The sequence below is a fragment of the Drosophila tropicalis genome, unplaced genomic scaffold, assembly GCF_018151085.1.
Source record: "Drosophila tropicalis isolate 14030-0801.00 unplaced genomic scaffold, ASM1815108v1 contig_1070, whole genome shotgun sequence".
NCBI classification, from domain to species: domain Eukaryota; kingdom Metazoa; phylum Arthropoda; class Insecta; order Diptera; family Drosophilidae; genus Drosophila; species Drosophila tropicalis.
In genome coordinates, this window is record NW_027172434.1 from 9,365 (window position 1) to 19,725 (window position 10,361).

At 37.1% G+C, this 10,361-nt stretch overlaps 2 non-coding genes and 1 pseudogene across 2 annotated transcripts; all 3 read right to left on the reverse strand.

Moving 5' to 3' along the window:
- Positions 1 to 1,548: 1,548 nt before the first annotated feature.
- LOC137572656 (large subunit ribosomal RNA) lies at positions 1,549 to 6,945 on the reverse strand (annotated as a pseudogene).
- A 335-nt stretch (positions 6,946 to 7,280) lies between these two features.
- On the reverse strand, positions 7,281 to 7,459 carry LOC137572644 (5.8S ribosomal RNA). Its single transcript, XR_011031723.1, has one exon. It is a non-coding gene; the product is annotated as a 5.8S ribosomal RNA (ribosomal RNA).
- Positions 7,460 to 8,066: 607 nt separating this feature from the next.
- On the reverse strand, positions 8,067 to 10,061 carry LOC137572650 (small subunit ribosomal RNA). The gene has a single exon (XR_011031724.1). It is a non-coding gene; the product is annotated as a small subunit ribosomal RNA (ribosomal RNA).
- Between the last annotated feature and the right edge of the window lie 300 nt (positions 10,062 to 10,361).

The window sequence follows — 10,361 nt, forward strand, 5'->3', positions numbered from 1 at the left end:
AATAAATAAATCCCATACGTTATGATATTTTTTCATATGATATGAGATATTTATACAAAATGCATATCCCATATGATATTGAAATTTTTTCATATAAATGGGATAATAAATAAATCCCATACGTTATGATTATTTTTCATATGATATGAGATATTTATACAAAATGCACCTATGATATGGATGTTCCCATATGATATTGAAATTTTTTTCATATAAATGGGATAATAAATAAATCCCATACGTTATGATATTTTTTCATATGATATGAGATATTTATACAAAATGCATATCCCATATGATATGGATGTTCCCATATGATAAATGGGCATAAATTAATATTTTTAATAGTGAGTAAATTTTTTTTCATATAAATGGGATAATAAATAAATCCCATACGTTATGATATTTTTTCATATGATATGAGATATTTATACAAAATGCATATCCCATATGATATGGATGTTCCCATTTTATGATAAATGGGCAAAATTAATATTTTTGAAGAGTGAGTAACAATTTTTTTTTCATATAAATGGGATAATAAATAAATCCCATACGTTATGACGATCACAGTTAAATATATTTCGTTCTTTTAAGATATAATGATAATAATTAGTTATTTTTAAATCTATATGAGATATATTGCATCACTAAAATGATGACGATTCATTTGGCATACATTATGACGATCACAGTTGAAACCGCCATTTTCGTTCTTTTTTAAGTTATATACTTATAATAATTTTATTTTCCCTATGTAATAGGGACAGTAGGAATCTCTTAAAATACATATGTTGCGTCACTAAAATGATGACGATTCATTTGGGTACATTATGACGATCACAGTTGAAACCGCCATTTTCGTTCTTTTAAGTTATATACTTATAATAATTTTATTTTCCCTTTGTAATAGGGACAGTAGGAATCTCTTAAAATACATATGTTGCGTCACTAAAATGATGACGATTCATTTGGGTACATTATGACGATCACAGTTGGAACCGCCATTTTCGTTCTTTTAAGTTATATACTTATAATAATTTTATTTTCCCTTTTTAATAGGGACAGTAGGAATCTCTTAAAATACATATGTTGCGTCACTAAAATGATGACGATTCATTTGGGTACATTATGACGATCACAGTTGGAACCGCCGTTTTCGTTCTTTTAAGTTATATACTTATAATAATTTTATTTTCCCTTTTTAATAGGGACAGTAGGAATCTCTTAAAATACATATGTTGCGTCACTAAAATGATGACGATTCATTTGGGTACATTATGACGATCACAGTTGGAACCGCCGTTTTCGTTCTTTTAAGTTATATACTTATAATAATTTTATTTTCCCTTTTAATAGGGACAGTAGGAATCTCTTAAAATACATATGTTGCGTCACTAAAATGATGACGATTCATTTGGGTACATTATGACGATCACAGTTGGAACCGCCGTTTTCGTTCTTTTAAGTTATATACTTATAATAAATAATAATACTTATTATATGAAATACTCTCCATATAATAAAAATACATCGGCAATTTAAAAATCGAATCATCAAGCAAAGGATAAGCTTCAGTGGATCGCAGTATGGCAGCTGCTCAACCACTTACAACACCTTGCCTGTTACAAAAGTCGTTTACAATTGATTCTAGGCTTTGTCATTGTATTAAATAATGTTTTAATAAGTAACTAGCGCGGCATCAGGTGATCGAAGATCCTCCCAATTTACTATGTTACAAATAACATTGGCATCACATCCATTGTCGTTTATAAAATAAACTTTTAATGGTTTAGAAGCCATACAATGCAAATTGCCCCTTATTTATCATTGCAGTCCAGCACGGATACGACCTTAGAGGCGTTCAGGCATAATCCAACGGACGTAGCGTCATACCACTGTTCGCTCGAACAAGTATTGTGCCATTGGTCCGTACCTGCGGTTCCTCTCGTACTACGCAGGAATGCTGTCGCAACAACGTTTTGTCATTAGTAGGGTAAAACTAACCTGTCTCACGACGGTCTAAACCCAGCTCACGTTCCCTTGCATGGGTGAACAATCCAACGCTTGGTGAATTTTGCTTCACAATGATAGGAAGAGCCGACATCGAAGGATCAAAAAGCGACGTCGCTATGAACGCTTGGCCGCCACAAGCCAGTTATCCCTATGGTAACTTTTCTGACACCTCTTGTTAAAAACTCTTTAAACCAAAAGGATCGATAGGCCGAGCTTTTGCTGTCCCTGTGTGTACTGAACACCGAGATCAAGTCAGCATTTGCCCTTTTGCTCTATGTGTGGTTTCTGTCCGCACTGAGCTGGCCTTGGGACACCTCCGTTATTATTTGAGAGATGTACCGCCCCAGTCAAACTCCCTACCTGGCAATGTCCTTGAATTGGATCATACCTGAGTAATTGGAGTTATACCAAAAATTTCAAATTGAAAATACATAAATGCAATCTCTCATTAAAGAATTTGTTTGCGATTATATAACAAACTCGTGATACTTTGATCAAGAAGCTTGCATCAAAACCCAATACCATAAGATATAATAAATATATCCGTATAATGGCTAGGAAATGATACACGTTCCATTTAATCAAGTAAGTAAGGAAACAATAAGAGTAGTGGTATTTCATTGGCGATATCAAACACAAGGAATAATATCTCCCACTTATTCTACACCTCTTATGTCTCCTTACACTGCCAGATTAGAGTCAAGCTCAAAAGGGTCTTCTTTCCCCGCTAATTATTCCAAGCCCGTTCCCTTGGCTGTGGTTTCGCTAGATAGTAGATAGGGACAGTAGGAATCTCGTTAATCCATTCATGCGCGTCACTAATTAGATGACGAGGCATTTGGCTATTTTTTTTTTTTTTTTTTTTTTTTTTTTTGATCGCTAAGGAAGGAAATCTTCTAAAGATACGAGCAAACCTTTATGGAAAAATCTCGCATGCACGATTCACTGTGTCATCAGAACAATTAAGTTCTACAGTGCCTACGTACTAAAACCACCTCAATTCTATAGATGTGCGATGTTTGTACCTTTTTAGGTGTTATGCCAAGGTAGCAGGCAAAAATATAAGAAGCTAGAGTATGATACGCCTAGCTCTCGTATACCCAGCACAATACATGAAGTATTTGAATGACGTCACTCCGCCGTTCACTGCTCTGACGCTAATGATTTTGCTATCATTAGCGGTGAGGAGGTCCTTTATGCTATCAATCGTTTGACCGACTGACCGCTCCAGACTCCTCTCCAGTTGAGTGTGACGGAGTGAAACTCGATGTCACCTGTCGCTCCGAAAGATCGCCGCAGTTTTGATCTTATGTCAGCTCTGTCGTACCTTTCAACCTTACGCTGATGCGCTTGGTCTAAGGAATGTCCGTCTGTCACCACCTGGATGTCAATCACATAAATGTGATTTTGTCGGATCCCACCAGGTCCGGTTTATTTAACCCCGAGTCGCAATGCAGACTTGGTTCGACATGGACAACTTCAGCCTCTGCCTTCAAGCCCCCGCTTGACGGCATTTACTACGCTGTTGTGTCTACTACCCGCCTCCCATGCGTACGATAGCATTTTTGCAAGATGTGGTTTGTTGTCTCGGGAGCATCACATCCTGCACGACACCGTCTCTCCAATTCGTGCCTTCCCCTCGTCGTACCCATTAATAGGGTTTACTACCACGGCACTCAAATATGCCACAATGGACAAATAGTACACGTGACGATACGATGCGTCGCCAAACGCCCGTTTGAGAACTGCTTATGCAGAATCTCTCCAGTGCCAGTTGAATGCCATGTTGGGCGGACATGACATTCCCCCTTGGGTGGGGCGAGGCCGACCTAAAACCTCTGCTGGTCTTTGGGTGCAGCACCCGGCTGAATAACGCAACTCCACGTATTGAGTTATTCAACTCATACCCACCTCTGGGTATTAAACCACAGCCACTACGATCTCCCACAAGGGGGCCAACCACAAAGGGCTAGTGGGCAAACTAGCCCATCCCGTAGTACCGAATCACAGTTCCGGTCGGCTGTTCGCAGTCGAAACTACTAACCATTTTTGTCACCGCCAAACAGGAAATGGGTAAACCCCGCCGCTCGAATTAGCTACTGCTGAAATTCAACAGTACCCAGGAAGCACCACTTGGAGGTTTCGAGTCGACTTGACCTGAATCACGACTTATGAATTACGGTATGTCAATCTCCCCTTCTGCGCTCATCAGGCCCTGCTTCCCAGTAGATAGGGACAGTAGGAATCTCGTTAATCCATTCATGCGCGTCACTAATTAGATGACGAGGCATTTGGCTACCTTAAGAGAGTCATAGTTACTCCCGCCGTTGACCCGCGCTTACTTGAATTTCTTCACTTTGACATTCAGAGCACTGGGCAGAAATCACATTGTGTCAACACCCGCTAGGGCCATCACAATGCTTTGTTTTAATTAGACAGTCGGATTCCCCAAGTCCGTGCCAGTTCTGAATTGATTGTTAATTGATAATCGTTATAATTTAAAAGAACTAATTAAAATTAATTAGTATTCTTAAAAATTTTAGCAAGAAAGTTCCACAATTGGCTACGTAACTAACTATCCGGGGAACAAATAACTATCATAAATGATAGAAACTCTATTTACCCAGAACGAGCACATAAACCATGTTATTGTTTCCCAATCAAGCCCGACTATCTCAATCTTCAGAGCCAATCCTTATCCCGAAGTTACGGATCTAATTTGCCGACTTCCCTTACCTACATTATTCTATCGACTAGAGACTCTTCACCTTGGAGACCAGCTGCGGATATTGGTACGGCCTGTTGAGAAGTTTGCGTATCCCCACCATAAATTTTCAAGGTCCGAGGAGAAAATATCGACACAACAGTATATGTCATGCTCTTCTAGCCCATCTACCATATCTCTCTGCGAAAGACTTCCATGGTAGTACGGCTATAAAACAGAAAAGAAAACTCTTCCGATACCTCTCGACGGCTTCTTTATGGTCGTTCCTGTTGCCAGGATGAGCACGAGGCCCATATTTAATAACAAACGGATACTCAACAGGTTACGGAATTGGAACCGTATTCCCTTTCGTTCAAAATTATTCAAGTGTTTTACTTTAGATTAATTTATTTGACATATTTAAAACTTGAAAATTTTCGGCTTTCGCCTTGAACTTAGGACCGACTAACTCGTGATCAACCACTGTTCACACGAAACCCTTCTCCACTTCAGTCCTCCAAGGTCTCATTCGATTATTTGCTACTACCACCAAGATCTGTACCAATGGCGGCTCCATGCAGGCTTACGCCAAACACTTCTAAGCACACCATTGTACCTTCCTACTCACTAAAGTTTCAAAATTTATATTATAAATAATATAAATCATCTACTTTAGCGGTAATGTATAGGTATACAACTTAAGCGCCATCCATTTTAAGGGCTAGTTGCTTCGGCAGGTGAGTTGTTACACACTCCTTAGCGGATTTCGACTTCCATGATCACCGTCCTGCTGTTTTAAGCAACCAACGCCTTTCATGGTTTCTGTATGAGTTGTTAATTTGGGCACCGTAACATTACGTTTGGTTCATCCCACAGCGCCAGTTCTGCTTACCAAAAGTGGCCCACTGGGCACAATATATCATAACCTTAAACTTCATATCAAGAAAGTTAAGGTTCTTACCCATTTAAAGTTTGAGAATAGGTTAAGATCGTTTCGACCCTAAGGCCTCTAATCATTCGCTTTACCAGATAAGATTATTTTATATAACATTTAAATGCACCAGCTATCCTGAGGGAAACTTCGGAAGGAACCAGCTACTAGATGGTTCGATTGGTCTTTCGCCCCTATACTCAATTCTGACAATCGATTTGCACGTCAGAACTGTTTCGGTCTTCCATCAGGGTTTCCCCTGACTTCAACCTGATCAAGTATAGTTCACCATCTTTCGGGTCACAGCATATATGCTCAAGGTACGTTCCAGTTAGAGGTATAAATAATATAAATATCATTATACATAACTATATAGAACGCCCCGGGATTGTGTTAATTAACTATAAATAGTTAAAAAACTAATCCCATTATTAGTCAAGTTAATTATGCTATTAGGTTTATATCCCAATAACTTGCACATATGTTAGACTCCTTGGTCCGTGTTTCAAGACGGGTCCCGAAGGTATCCTGAATCTTTCGCATTGTTAATCATACAAGTGCATATAATAAACACAGAAAATCAATGATAATCATGCTATTATATAATTCCGAAAAATTAACGCACTGTATTCATATAAATCTATCAACACTTTATCAAATTAATGACATTTATTCTATGTTAAAATGCAAGCAAAATAATTTAAATAAACTATAAGTCATATTTTATGATAAATTTGGTTCATGTTAATAGATTACAATGTCCTTATATGGAAAAAATGCACACTATTATTATAATATTATTGAAATATTACAACTCTAATGATGAATTTTCCATAATGGATATTCAGGTTCATCGGGCTTAACCTCTAAGCAGTTTCACGTACTATTTAACTCTCTATTCAGAGTTCTTTTCAACTTTCCCTCACGGTACTTGTTTACTATCGGTCTCATGGTTATATTTAGTTTTAGATGGAGTTTACCACCCACTTAGTGCTGCACTATCAAGCAACACGACTCTTTGGAAACACCATCTAGTAATCATTAACGTTATACGGGCCTGGCACCCTCTATGGGTAAATGGCCTCATTTAAGAAGGACTTAAATCGTTAATTTCTCATACTAGAATATTGATGCTCCATACACTGCATCTCACATTTGCCATAAAGACAAAGTGACTTAGTGCTGAACTATTTTCTTTTCGCTCGCCGCTACTAAGAAAATCCTTGTTAGTTTCTTTTCCTCCCCTAATTAATATGCTTAAATTCAGGGGGTAGTCCCATATGAGTTGAGGTTGTATATACACACAAATATATTATTAAATATATTAAAACCATTGTAAATTTCTAATTTAAGTGAAGAATAATATTATGACAATTGTTTTTCATTTCATATCATTAATAAGAGGCAATTCTAGATTAAAATTTTATATTTTTTATGCTAAACATTCCTCAGTATCATTTGATTTGAAAAAGAAAATTATACATCTTCATTTTTCTCATACATATGAGAGCCAATGTGTTTCAATTATTATTAATATTATGAATATACATATATATATATATCCAATAATATACCATATGCTTTAATATTTCGTAAAATACTAAAACAACTTATTTAGCATAGTCTTACAACCCTCAACCATATGTAGTCCAAGCAGCACTCTAAAATTAATTAAAGTACCATAACAGCATGGACTGCGATATGCGTTCAAAATGTCGATGTTCATGTGTCCTGCAGTTCACACGATGACGCACAGTTTGCTGCGTTCTTCATCGACCCATGAGCCGAGTGATCCACCGCTTAGAGTGATTAATAAATTGTTTGTTTATTTCATTACGTCAATAATATTTTTATTGAAAGAAATTAAAAATACACCATTTTACTGGCATATATCAATTCCTTCAATAAAATCTTAACCCAAACGAATGCTGCGAAATGTCTTAGTTAACATAAATGATTGAATACTGGACTTGATAATTTATAAAAGATGATAAATTTTGTAAGCGATCAAATTATGTAAAACGTTAACCTTAAATGCAGGTACAACATTGTACATTTGGGATGTTGCTTTAACCATTGAATGCCCAAACCAATAATGGCCAATACAATACGCAACGCCTGTATATTATGGTACATATACACGCAAATAAATAAGATATACAAAAATCATTTTCAATCTCCGATCGGAATACATAATTTTTATTTATGGCTGGCAAAACACCATAATTTAAAGAGTTTTAGCATATTTTGCTACCGTCCGTCAATTGTTGTTTAATTTTATACTCTTTTTTTTTTATCCTTGGGTAAATAGGATAGAATTTAGTTCTTATGCTCTCATCTTTAATTTCATTTTCATCTTATATATCTTATAATAATTTGGAATTTATTTATTTTAATAACGGTTGGAAAATACAATAATGATCCTTCCGCAGGTTCACCTACGGAAACCTTGTTACGACTTTTACTTCCTCTAAATAATCAAGTTCGGTCAACTTTTGCGAAACAACCGTAACACGCAAGGCGTCACAGTGATCACGTCCGGAGACCTCACTAAATAATTCAATCGGTAGTAGCGACGGGCGGTGTGCACAAAGGGCAGGGACGTAATCAATGCGAGTTAATGACTCACACTTACTAGGAATTCCAAGTTCATGTGAACAGTTTCAGTTCACAATCCCAAGCATGAAAGTGGTTCAGCGGTTTACCCGGACCTCTCGGTCTAGGAAATACACGTTGATACTTTCATTGTAGCGCGCGTGCAGCCCAGGACATCTAAGGGCATCACAGACCTGTTATTGCTCAATCTCATTATTGCTAGACGCAATTTGTCCATTTAAGAAGCTAGTGTCCTTATAATGGGACAAACCAACAGGTACGGCTCCACTTATATAAACACATTCAAACACAATAAACATTTTACTGCTACCATGAATGAAGGCAATATAAGCTTCAACACCATAATCCTGAAGATATCTATTTAATATATTTGAGTCTCGTTCGTTATCGGAATTAACCAGACAAATCACTCCACGAACTAAGAACGGCCATGCACCACCACCCATAGATTCGAGAAAGAGCTATCAATCTGTCTTACACACTTATGTTCGGACCTGGTAAGTTTTCCCGTGTTGAGTCAAATTAAGCCGCAGGCTCCACTCCTGGTGGTGCCCTTCCGTCAATTCCTTTAAGTTTCAGCTTTGCAACCATACTTCCCCCGGAGCCCAAAAGCTTTGGTTTCCCGGGAAGCGACTGAGAGAGCCATAAAAGTAGCTACACCCAATTGCTAGCTGGCATCGTTTATGGTTAGAACTAGGGCGGTATCTGATCGCCTTCGAACCTCTAACTTTCGTTCTTGATTAATGAAAACATCTTTGGCAAATGCTTTCGCTTAAGTTAGTCTTACGACGGTCCAAGAATTTCACCTCTCGCGTCGTAATACTAATGCCCCCAAACTGCTTCTATTAATCATTACCTCTTGATCTGAAAACCAATGAAAGCAGAACAGAGGTCTTATTTCATTATCCCATGCACAGAATATTCAGGCATTTGAAGCCTGCTTTAAGCACTCTAATTTGTTCAAAGTAATTGTACCGGCCCACAAAAACACTCGATGAAGAGCACTAATGTAGGTTTTTAAATAGGAGGAATATATAAAAAAGTACAAGTACTTAATTACATATAAGAACTCCACCGATAATACGCTTACATACATAAAGGTATAGTACTAACTACAAATGTATGTTGTACTACCCGTATGAAGCACAAGTTCAACTACGAACGTTTTAACCGCAACAACTTTAATATACGCTATTGGAGCTGGAATTACCGCGGCTGCTGGCACCAGACTTGCCCTCCAATTGGTCCTTGTTAAAGGATTTAAAGTGTACTCATTCCAATTACAGGGCCTCGGATATGAGTCCTGTATTGTTATTTTTCGTCACTACCTCCCCGAGCTGGGAGTGGGTAATTTACGCGCCTGCTGCCTTCCTTAGATGTGGTAGCCGTTTCTCAGGCTCCCTCTCCGGAACCGAACCCTGATTCCCCGTTACCCGTTGCAACCATGGTAGTCCTAGATACTACCATCAAAAGTTGATAGGGCAGACATTTGAAAGATCTGTCGTCGGTACAAGACCATACGATCTGCATGTTATCTAGAGTTCAACCAATATAACGATCAATTGATCGCTTGGTTTTAGTCTAATAAAAGCACACGTCCCAAAAGGTCCGTGTTTTAATTGCATGTATTAGCTCTAGAATTACCACAGTTATCCAAGTAACTGTTAACGATCTAAGGAACCATAACTGATATAATGAGCCTTTTGCGGTTTCACTTTTAATTCGTGTGTACTTAGACATGCATGGCTTAATCTTTGAGACAAGCATATAACTACTGGCAGGATCAACCAGAATAATGTTATTATTTAATGTGTTGTTAAAAACATGAATATATGAATTTAGACAAACGCATATTTTAAAATATTTAAAGATACTTGACAATATTATATATTTTTCAATAAAATAAAATATATTATTTGTGGTAACATTTTACGAATACGGCCAAAATTTAATAGCGTTCATTTTCGTTTTTCATTAATTGTATAAATTTTCAATAATAATGATCAAAAATATCTTTATTTTTACACTTACAAAATATATAATCACATTTGCTTTAATTTTGTTTATTTTCAAATAAAATAAACATTTGTATTT